Raw genomic sequence first — 10,639 nt, 5'->3', positions numbered from 1 at the left:
GTATGAGTGTATTGCCTGTATGTATGTGAGTGCACCCATGTCGTGCAATGCGGCGGAGGTCAGAAGAGGTTGTCGGATTCCCTTGGAACTGGAGTTAAGGATGGTTTGTAGCTGTCATGTGGGTGCTGGGAATCGAACCCGGGTCCTCTGAAAAAGCAGTCAGTGCTCTCAACCACCGAGCCATCTCTCCACCCCGTTTGCTACATTCTTAATAAGCTCATTCAAACATTAAAGCATGGCTATTGTAGATCATTCTTCAGGGTGTACAGAAGAGCAAATCCCTTGGTTCATTTGGTTAGAGAATACCTTAGGCATACTCATTTTTATTGCAGAACATTGACTTTCCCCCTGAAAATGGTTACTTTACAGACTGCAGATTCAAGGTAGTGCTTGCCTAGTGGGGTAGAGATGGCCATGAGAGCAAGGGAGGGCAGCACAAAGCACTTTTTAGCTGTAGTAGATAGGTTTCATTCATTTGGCAAGGTGGATTCTGATATTCACTGGCTAATCTTTACACCTGTGTATGTATTTAATATCATATGATCAAATATGGTTACTTCTACAAATGCAAAAACTTGAAAGGAATAAATTGATTAATCTTAGCTATAACATTAAAAATGTTTTGATCAGTGAATATTGACTGATTCCCATATTTTTTGACGTGTGTCTATATGTGGGTGCATATGTGTATATGGGTACATGTGCTATATGCTTGTGTGCTGTGGAGGACAGAGAATCTTGGATATTGTTCCTCCAGAGCCATCTACCTTATTTTTTGAGTCAAGTTCTTGCCTTGGTCTGGAGCTTACCAAAGTTAAACTAGGTTGGGTGGTCATCATGGCCCAGGGATCCTCCTGCCTCAGCCTTCCCCGTGCTGGGATTATAAGCATGTGCAACCATGTACAACTGGTTTTTACATGGATTCTGGGGATCAAACTCATGTCTTCATGTTTGCATAGCAGATACTTTACTGACTGAGCTGTCTCTTCAGCCCTTGACTTCCACAATTTTAATATTCACTTATTCAGTCAACAAATGTTATCTTTATTGTGTGATGAACCCATGAAGATATATAGCATGTCTCCTGGCTATATCCAGCAGATCTACTAATATGTGAAGGTAAATAAATATGTGAAAAATAATACATGATAATTTGATTAGGACACCACAGAATTACTAAAAACTTGCTGTTAATGAAGTGTGTGTGTGTGTGTGTGTGTGTGTGTATGTGTGTGCACTTATGTAGCTAAGCATATTGGGATAGTTATAAGTCACACAAAAGAGATTCTAAGTTTCTGTCATGACTAATTTTGTTATCAACTTGATTGTGTTAATACTGAGGCATACCTTTGGGTGTCTGTGAAGGGGTTTCCAAGGAGGATTAGCTGAACCCTGGGTAGCACCATCCCACAGGCTGGTGTCCCAGATTGAATAAAAGGGGTGGAAGAGAAAGCCAGATGAGCTCTGATAGTCCCCCTTGTCAGCTTCCTGACCTGGGATGTGAGAAAGCAGCCCCCCTTCCTACCATGATGATTGTAACCCCGAACCATGAACCAAAACACACCTTTGCTTCCTTAAGTTGCTTTTTGTTAGGTATTTGCTCACAGCAAGGAGAAAAGTAACTCAGCTTTTCATTCTTGTAATTATATCAAAAGTGTATTCCTGGTGAGCCTCATTTTCTGCACTGGGAACTCATTTATCCTGAGGCCCCAAAGGTTGATGGGAAATGGAATCTTAACTAGCACTGTGTGCTGGATAGCTTTAGTGTCAACTTGACACACCTGGGTTGAGGGAGCCTCAATTGGGGAATTGCCTCTATTGGACTGGCCTGTGGCCATGTCTGAGGGGCATCTTCTTGATGAATGATGTGGGAGGGCCCAGCCCACTGTGGGTGGTGCCACCCCTGGGCAGGTGGGCCTGTGTAGCATAAGAAAGCAGGCTGAGCAGGGGCCAGGGGAGCAAGCCAGTAAGCAGCATTCCTCCATGGCCTGTGTTCCAGCTCCTGCCTCCAGGTTCCTGCTCTGAGTTCCTACCCTGATGAACTGCAACCTGGGAGATGTAAGCTGAATAAGCCCTTTCCTCCCCAAATTGGTAGTGGTCAGAGTGTTTTGTCACAGCAATGAAGAAACAAACTAAGACAGTTTTGCTTTCATGAATTTTATTGGGTTTCTCTGAGGCATGTTTTCTAATGTGATATATATATATATAATCTTTTTTTATAATGTGATATATATATATATATATATATATATATATATTTCTTTGTAGTCCATGACCAACGGACACTTGGCCTTAAGGAGGAAAGCTTCATTCGGTGAGGTCCATAACTGATAGTCTGATCATGTAGAGAATGAATATGGGACTCCTTGATAGAGTCTTGCCTTGTCTTGTTTTTCTGTATTTTCTCCTTTAGTTCAGAAATACAGGAAAGTGAAGAGGGGAAATTAATTTAAGGATTCCATTAGATGCATTGTATAATATGGATTTGACTTAACTCCAGAATCTTTCCTGGAGCATTTTTCCTGGAGGAGGTAAACCTGAGGCTTTGAAAGTTCGATTTTGTGTCTATATAAGACCTGAATTAGAATCCTGGTGTTGGGTTTGTTCCTAGAGGCAGAGCTGGCCAAAGGGCAGCAGTTGAGTGTTAAGTCAGACTGGAAAAGGGTCCTGGAACCAAGAACGCAATGAATGTTCTGTTCATCTTCCTGGTTAGGGATTATACAAACAAGTTCATTTGCAAGGAGATGAAGGTAGGGAGGTGAGCTAATGATTGGAGGCTGAATTAGGAGATACTTGCTCTCACTCCTGTGAAGTGATTCCTGTGTTTTCTCTTGTCTTCATCAGGTTGGTGTGTTTGTCTGCATGTACATGCTGCCAACACCCCTCATTTCCTTTCCTCCATCTCTAGGCTAGACAGTGGTTTGGACCTTGTTAAGAGTGTAAGGTTTAAGGATTTGTATTCAGGACTCTTGAATAGAATAGTTTCAAAGTGCAGCTGATGGTAACTCAAAACTTTTCTGCTGTGCAATACTCAAGGCTGATTTCTCATTCTTGGAAAGAATTCAGAATATTCCTTAGCTTCTGTTTCTCTTTACCCACTAATAATTTCCCAAGAACAACTATCAGTATTGTGGATTTTACTTCTCATTTTATAGTGTCATAGGAATACCAAGTGATCATTCTTAACAGCATTTGATAGGTAGGCAACTCCTTGCCTCTAAAGTTAATGAAATTTGAACAGCAATCTCAAATTAGACCTTCAAGTCAAAGGAAAATAAAGTTAAGAGGCAAGTATGCAGGCATTTGAGCAAAAGTACTAATGAGAAAAATGCTTCATTACTTTTTCATGCTTCTTTTCATCTATTCATTTATCCATTAAATAAACTTATTGAATTCTTATTCTATACAGAGTGCTAGGTGAGGTGTCAGGAAGAAAATGAACAAACAGCTCTTAGCCCTCCAAAGCGTATGTGCTGGAAAAGGTATGTGTTGAATACCCAACCACCTACATTCACCATTACAAGCCACAATAACTGTTATAAGAAGTTATATAAAGTACTATAAGAACTTGTTATAGAAGGGCTTAATTTAGCCTGCGGGGTTAGCCAAGGATTCCTTGAGAAAGTAGTTATGAGCTGAGATTTGAAAGATGCATTCATTAACTATACAAAGAACAGAGTGAAATGTTTTAAATTATGGAGTATGTACAAAGGTCTTGAGACAGGAAGAGGCATGTAGATTTAAAGTCCTTAGAAAAGTTAGTGTGGCTGGGGTTTAAAGAGAGGAGTAGTGGGCTGAATTAATGCTGTAGGAAACTTAGCACTGTTTGTTTATGTATGCTTCTAATTTGATATTAAATATAAGAAAACTTTGGTTTATTTTTTTCTGAGACAGGATCTCTCTGTAGCCAAGGATAGACTTGAACTCCTGCTCTTCTTTCCATAGCCTTCCCAGTGTTGAGATTGTAGGTCTGAGCAGCGTGTGATGTACACAGAAGGCTACAACTGACCAAGTATAGAGAATAAGAGACTGCAGAGTGTGCTTCCCTGGATAGGACTCCCGTATTAAAATATTCTCTTTATTTTTATTTTATGTTATGAGTGTATTGCCTGCATGTATGTAAGTGCACCCATGTAGTGCAATGCCCGTGGAGGTCAGAAGAGGGAGTTAGACCTTCTGGAACTGGAGTTATGGGTGATTGTTAGCTGACATATGGGTCCTGGGAATCAAATCTGGGTGCTTTCAACTGCTGAGCTATCTCTCCAGCCCCAGTACTACTCTATTAAACCTCATCCACCCATGACTCAGGGACCATAGTGGAAGAGAGGACAGAAAGATTGTAAGAGTCAGGGTTGATACATGATCATTAGAAAACAGAGCCTTCCAGGCATCTGGGAATTTGCTCATATGTACTCACAGCAATGGTGACAGCATGTACAAGACCCATGTAAACTCAATCAGACAAAAACTCAGCATAGAGTGACAGCATGTACAAGACCCATGTAAACTCAATCAGACAGAAACTCAGCATAGAACTGGGGAAATGGGCAGCAGGCCCCAACATTAGCTGGGTGAGGGAGAGTTGATCTTTATTAAAGGAGAGACACTAGATAGGTTCACTAGATTCCAGTGGATGAACGTGTACTGAGGGACATCTAGGTACACAAACTTGACTCCATAGGCCTTAATATATATGACAGAATGCATGAAATCCAGTGGGAGGACTATGGGAGGATATGGATGGGGGAGGAGGTCTAAATATGATCAAAATGTATTGTATGAAATGAACAATAAAAATGATACATTAGGAAAAAAGCTTGCTATGCAGGCAGTGGTCACATCACCATGTGCCTCTACTCTAACATGTGGTTCATAATACGTCAGTTTTCTAGATTTCTATATCAACCTCAGGATGCCATAGTATGTACATTGGACGAGTGGCTTTCTTCAGTGGAGACAATGCTCATAGGGCATAGCAGCTGAGGGCAGTCTCCTTGTAGCTGCTCTGACAGCTAGGGAGTAAGTTACTCATTCTGAAGGGGTGTCTGAGTGGCACATCATAACATTACTGCTTTTGCTATCAGTATCCTTTAATATTCCACCAGAGGCATGCTGATGGCAGCCAGGAAAGTTTAACTGCAAAGACCCTCACAGGCATGGGCCCCTTCCAAGACTGTCCTAATTTCAGATTCCGTTTTTCAAAACAGCACTGTGAATGTGAAAGCTTCTCAAAACTCCATTCTTCTCTCGATTCTGCTTTATTTATTTTAAATTTGGGAAGGGGAAAAGAAAGGAAGTTGACATTTGAGTGATTATTTTTGTCTCAAGCCTCATGATTCTATTTTTCATGGATTTCATTAAGTTTGTGAATACTGTTTGCATTTTTTAAAATGTTCAGTCTTTCATGTCTTGGCGGATTTGTGTGTGTGTGTGTGTGTGTGTGTGTGTGTGCATGCACACGTGTGTATGCCTGCATTTCTTCTTGCCAAAAAATCCTTCTCTTTGTAGGTGAAAGTTTTCCTCATTCTTTTATACTGAGCTCATCAAACACTTTCTCTTTGATGAGGCTTCTTTTTTCCCCTCTCTTTTCCTGAGACAGGTTTCTTCTGTATAGCCCAGGCTGTCCTTGACTTTTGGTCTTTGATTCTCAGTCTTCTGAGTGCTGGCATTACAGGTATGTGCCACTACATCTGGCTCATTTTGTTCTTCTTGATGGCTGGAACAATGATGCATGCTTTTCACAGCACCTACGGGTTGGAGTCTGAACTCTGCTCACAGATCACAGTTGCTGTTCAGCTCTATGTCTCCCTTGAGACTTTCTGAGCCTGCTACTCCTGACATGGCAGATTCTGTGTTATTCACCTTTAGGTCTTCAGGATACAACACAGTTTGTGTCATTTTACAGGAAGCCCAGTAAGAGTTGGTTGGCTGCTTGAAATGGGATTGATTTCTGCAGTCTGGAACAAAACTCTCAAAAGAATCACATTCTCTTTCTTTTGAGAACTAAGCTCATGGAACAACTTCTGATACAGAATTTTGTTTCCTAGTTTCTTGATGACAGGGCGAAGATGCTCTTGGGGAAAAGAAACAGATATTTCTAATAACTGAAGTTATATTTTCATTGCAAAAGAGCAAACCAGCATTCTAGTTTGTTACTTAGTCTCTTCAGAATATTTTTGCCAGCCATCAATCCTTCACATCTGGAATGTTCTAAATCAATGGCTGAGACTTAATTTTAAAGAAGCTGTGAGAAAGACTGTAGAGTCTGGACTAAACATGGCGAGCTCCCAATCTATGTTTTCACCAGATAGTTCTGCTGCAAAACTTGGCTCATCCTGAACATCATAGTTTGTAAATTCAATATCACTTGATCAATCAATTTTATAATATCCTTGTCTTATGAACAGTATAACTTCATACTAGCGTGCCAGAATTAACCAGAATTAAGAAGATTAACCAGTTTGCTGAATAACTTTTTATATCATTTCTAATGTTTTTGGTCATTATAAATGAGCTATCAATGACCATATTAAATTATCCACAGATCTAAGTATTTACTTTGGAGAACAACTTTAAAATAGAGTTGCTTGGTCAAAAGGTGTAACTTTTAAAATGTGCACATTTATTTGTACATACCTGTGTGTATGCATATTTATTTTTGCTATCTTGGTAGAGACAACCTTAAGCCTCTTGTTGAAATGTAGACTTGTTTCCTGAAAGTAGCAACTTAGAGGAGGAAAGATGTAGTTTGGCTCCTAGTTTCAGAGGTTACTTACAGTCAAATTCAGTGGGTTCCACTGCTCTGGGCCTGAGGCAAGATGGAGTATCATGGCAGTGGGCATGCTGTGGAGGAGGCTGTTCACCTCATGGCACACAGGAAGCAGAAAGAGAAGGGGGCAGAACAAAGTGTATCATTCCAGGGCACACCTCCAGTGACATACTATGACTTCTGGGCCCCATTTCCCACCTTCCCTCACCTCCAAAAGTGTTATCATATTATAAATTCACTGATAAGGATTAATCAACTGATGAGGTAAGGAACCCTCAAGATCCAGATCCATTGATTTCCCCAAAGCATCAACTGGCAGCCAAACCATGAGACTTTTGGAGAAAACCAGGGAATGGAGAGGATTGCTGTGTTGCTGTGATGGCCAGGTGCCTGCAGGGTCCCCCACTGGGTGGCTGTGGGACTGCTGACCTGTGGGGCTACAGATGGCTAGACACAGAGCATGACCATGAACATAGCCATGGAGCCTTTAGGGAAGACTATGACTCCAGGTATCAAGTACCACCTAGACACTGCCACCCTGTGGGTCTGTGCACTGTGGATGACAATGCTGATCTCTATAGCTCTATTTTTTGTTTGTTTGTTTTCTTCCTTATCCTATTGGAGTCACACTCTCTCAGACATCACCCTCTTGTCCAGATCTTGCTCAGTTTTGCTTTTGAGGGGCACCTGGGTGATGCCTTCTTTCACCTTATCCCTGGAACCTCACTCTCACCACACTCTGGAGCAGCTGGGACATGGACACTTGCACAGTGGCCAGGGCCGCATTCTGTCTGTCTGGCTGTGAGTTCACAGTGAATTGTTGCCTTCCTTATGGTAGAGGGATTTGTGAAAGGACACAGACATGGATGTGGAGACAGTCACACACATGGAAGTCATGGACCTGGAAGAGAGAAGTGTCCCTCAAAGGAAAAGCCCATGAACCAGTTGTGGTGGAGCCTGCCTTTAATCCCAGTATGTAGGAGGCAGAAGAAAGTAGATCTCTGTGAGGTCAGTTTGGTCTACATAGTAAGTTCTGGGTCAGCTAGGGGGACAAAGGGACTCTGTTCTAAACAAAACAAAACCCAAAACAAAGAGGGAAAAGCCCAGCACAGAATAAGAATGAAGAAGAAGAAGAAGAAGAAGAAGAAGAGACAAGCTTCATATTTGGTCATGAAGCCAACCTTCATGGAATCTTGTCTCAAGAAGAAGAAAAACAAGGAGAAGGAAAGGAGGAGGAGGAGGAGGAGGAGGAGGAGGAGGAAGAGAAAGCATGGTTGTTATAGAAGAGAAGAGTGAATATGGGGTGGGGGGGACTGAGAACTCAGAACCCTGAAGAAGAACAAAGTTCGATCTATGTGTATCTAGGTACCTGAATCTGAATCTAGTGTACAACTTCACAGATGGTCTTCCATTGGTCATTAATATTTCCTTTAAAGGGGACCAAGGCCTAAGGATCCTTACCACAATCAATGACCTGGACTTTGCCATCTTGGTCAAGTCTGGTTGCAGCAAAAAGCAGGCAGTAAGTCTCCAACTACTGGCCACAGTAGGAGCACTAGCAGGCACAGTCTGTGTTCTCACTAAGGAGCAGTGGGCAGTGAGGTGGCAGGTGCTGCAGGCCCTGGCTGGATTCTGCTATTCACTGCAGGTGATTTAATCTTTGGAACAATAGTGTCCATGTTGCCTGAGCTGTTGAAGGAGGTGTCCCCATTCAGAAAATTTTGGTGGTGCTAGAGCTCCTTGAGGAAGTTGTTATGATGATGCTGACTGCCTACTTCAAGGGATGGGTGGGATAATCGGCCTCACCTCTGCCCCAAATCTCTACCCTCAACTCCAAGTAAGGGCAGCTATGGGTCTGGCCAGGAATACTTGCTAGGGGAAGGAGTTTTAGCATTAGAAGAACATTGACTTTGACATTGGGGCCTTCAAGGTTTGGCAGTCATACAGGGGGAGGGGGGAGGCCAGAGGGACTAAAGTATGGTTGGTTTTGGAGGGATAAATGGACCTGTGAAAAAGGCTGTATGACAGTAACCTACCTGCTTGTCCCCACCCCACTTGTTCTTAGAGGACCAGGCTGCTACACAGGGTTCTCCAAGGTCCATCATCCTCTTTCCCACTGGTGAATGGTGGCCTCAAGGAAAACCTGACAGAGGGGCACCAGGAGGAGTTGGGGATAAGCATCAATCTGTTTCCTGATTTGGAAATGGGGGATGGGAGAGGGTTATTTGGTAAAATCTCACAGCCTGATACATATTTTTTAAAATTCATTTTATATCACTGTTTGAATCAGGGAGTGGTGACTGGAAATAAAATCCTTGGATCTTCTCCCCCTCCCAAACAAAATAGAACAAAAACATGAGTTTTGGGGGAGTATTTCAATATACAGTGCTTATCAATTGTAGCTAGTTTGTCCTCCACAAAGGTTGTCTTCCACTGACAAGCACATGATGAATCACCGTTGTTTTTCAAGTTTTACCAACAATTATGTAGTATTTAAACATTTTCCAGCTTCACGGCTTAGATCTCATTGTTGTTTGAGTTTTGCAGTTCATGAAGTAGTAGTAAGTTTGTCATGTTTATTAACTATTTATATTTCTTAGCCTAGAGATCTGCGATTTTAAAACTCCCTGAAAGGCCAAAAAAAAAAATCTAACTTTTAAAAGTTCTTTCCCATGCATATTTATGAATACTCAGAGATGCTGTCTTTAAGCCAAAGAAATCTGGGCTGAATGAACAGAAACAAGAGAGTAACTCCAGTATAGTTTTATGTGGGGCTGCCAAGAGTATCTTAGGTCGGGCTGTGAGCCAATCTGATGGGTAGTGTATGACTAGAAGAAAAAAATCCTCAATGGAAGTTGTTCAGTTGTTTTAATGAGTCTTGAATCCACTGGATTGAGAGAAAATTAATCTGATTTAATTGAGTGATGCTAATTGGAGAGGAGAAGGAAATCAATAGGCAGTGCACTGTAGTTATTCCAAGTTCATATTTTCTTCTAATTTACTTCTGACGTTTTAGCCTTCTTCCTTTGTCCTCTGTGAACAGATTCTAAAAATAGCTCCATAGTTATTGAAGCACACAAGAGTAGATTATGAGATGCTCTATGTCTTTGGATTTGCTCTTTTGTGTTTGAAAATCAGAGGTTAAGTTATTTTGTTCTTTGTGTTGGATCACTGAACACAGAAATAGTCTGTGATAAGTCATCCTGTTTATTGCTAAAGTTCATAGGAGGATGAGGTGGTTTGTAGCAGTAACAGGAGGGAGAGAGCTTTGTGAGAAGGATTAGACTGATTTGGAAGAAGCAGGAGGGAAATGCATTTGGCCCTTGGTATCTGAGGGCTCTGTGTCTGCTGATTCAACCCATGACAGATCAAGAACATTAACAAATGCGTTTGTAGTAAATATCTACAGACTTCTCATTATTCCTCCTGAATACAGTAGAACAGCCATTCATATAGCACTTACATTGTTTTCCACAATGTGGATCTCAGGCTTCCAGCCTTGGTGACAAACACCCTTACCTGCTGAGCCATCTCATTGGCCCTAGCATTTCTATTGTATTATGTTTTGTAAGTAGTCTAGAGTTGAAAGTATGAAACAGGATGTTCAAATACTACTCTATTTCATGTAGGGACCCTGAACATCCCCAAGTTTTGGTGCCTTTAGGAGTGCTGGACTCTGTCCCCTGTGGAATCCTAAAGGATAACTATACATGGTTTTATTAGACTGAAGATAAAATTCTCCCAGGTGTGTTCAGCAAATGAGAACCTGGACTCATCTTCATAATAGACCCAGGAAGGCATCAAATTCCAAAGAAAAGGGTTGAAAGGTGCATGAAGATCTCTCTGTAGCCCAGGTCCCCCATTCTTACT

General features: G+C 41.6%; 2 pseudogenes; both read left to right on the top strand.

Moving 5' to 3' along the window:
- The first annotated feature begins 7,147 nt into the window (after positions 1-7,147).
- On the top strand, positions 7,148-7,815 carry LOC115069242 (annotated as a pseudogene).
- A 252-nt stretch (positions 7,816-8,067) lies between these two features.
- On the top strand, positions 8,068-8,565 carry LOC115069241 (annotated as a pseudogene).
- Positions 8,566-10,639: the final 2,074 nt, after the last annotated feature.

This window comes from Nannospalax galili, unplaced genomic scaffold, assembly GCF_000622305.1.
Source record: "Nannospalax galili isolate Female #2095 unplaced genomic scaffold, S.galili_v1.0 scaffold511, whole genome shotgun sequence".
NCBI lineage: Eukaryota > Metazoa > Chordata > Mammalia > Rodentia > Spalacidae > Nannospalax > Nannospalax galili.
This window is presented reverse-complemented; position numbering and strand designations above follow the sequence as displayed.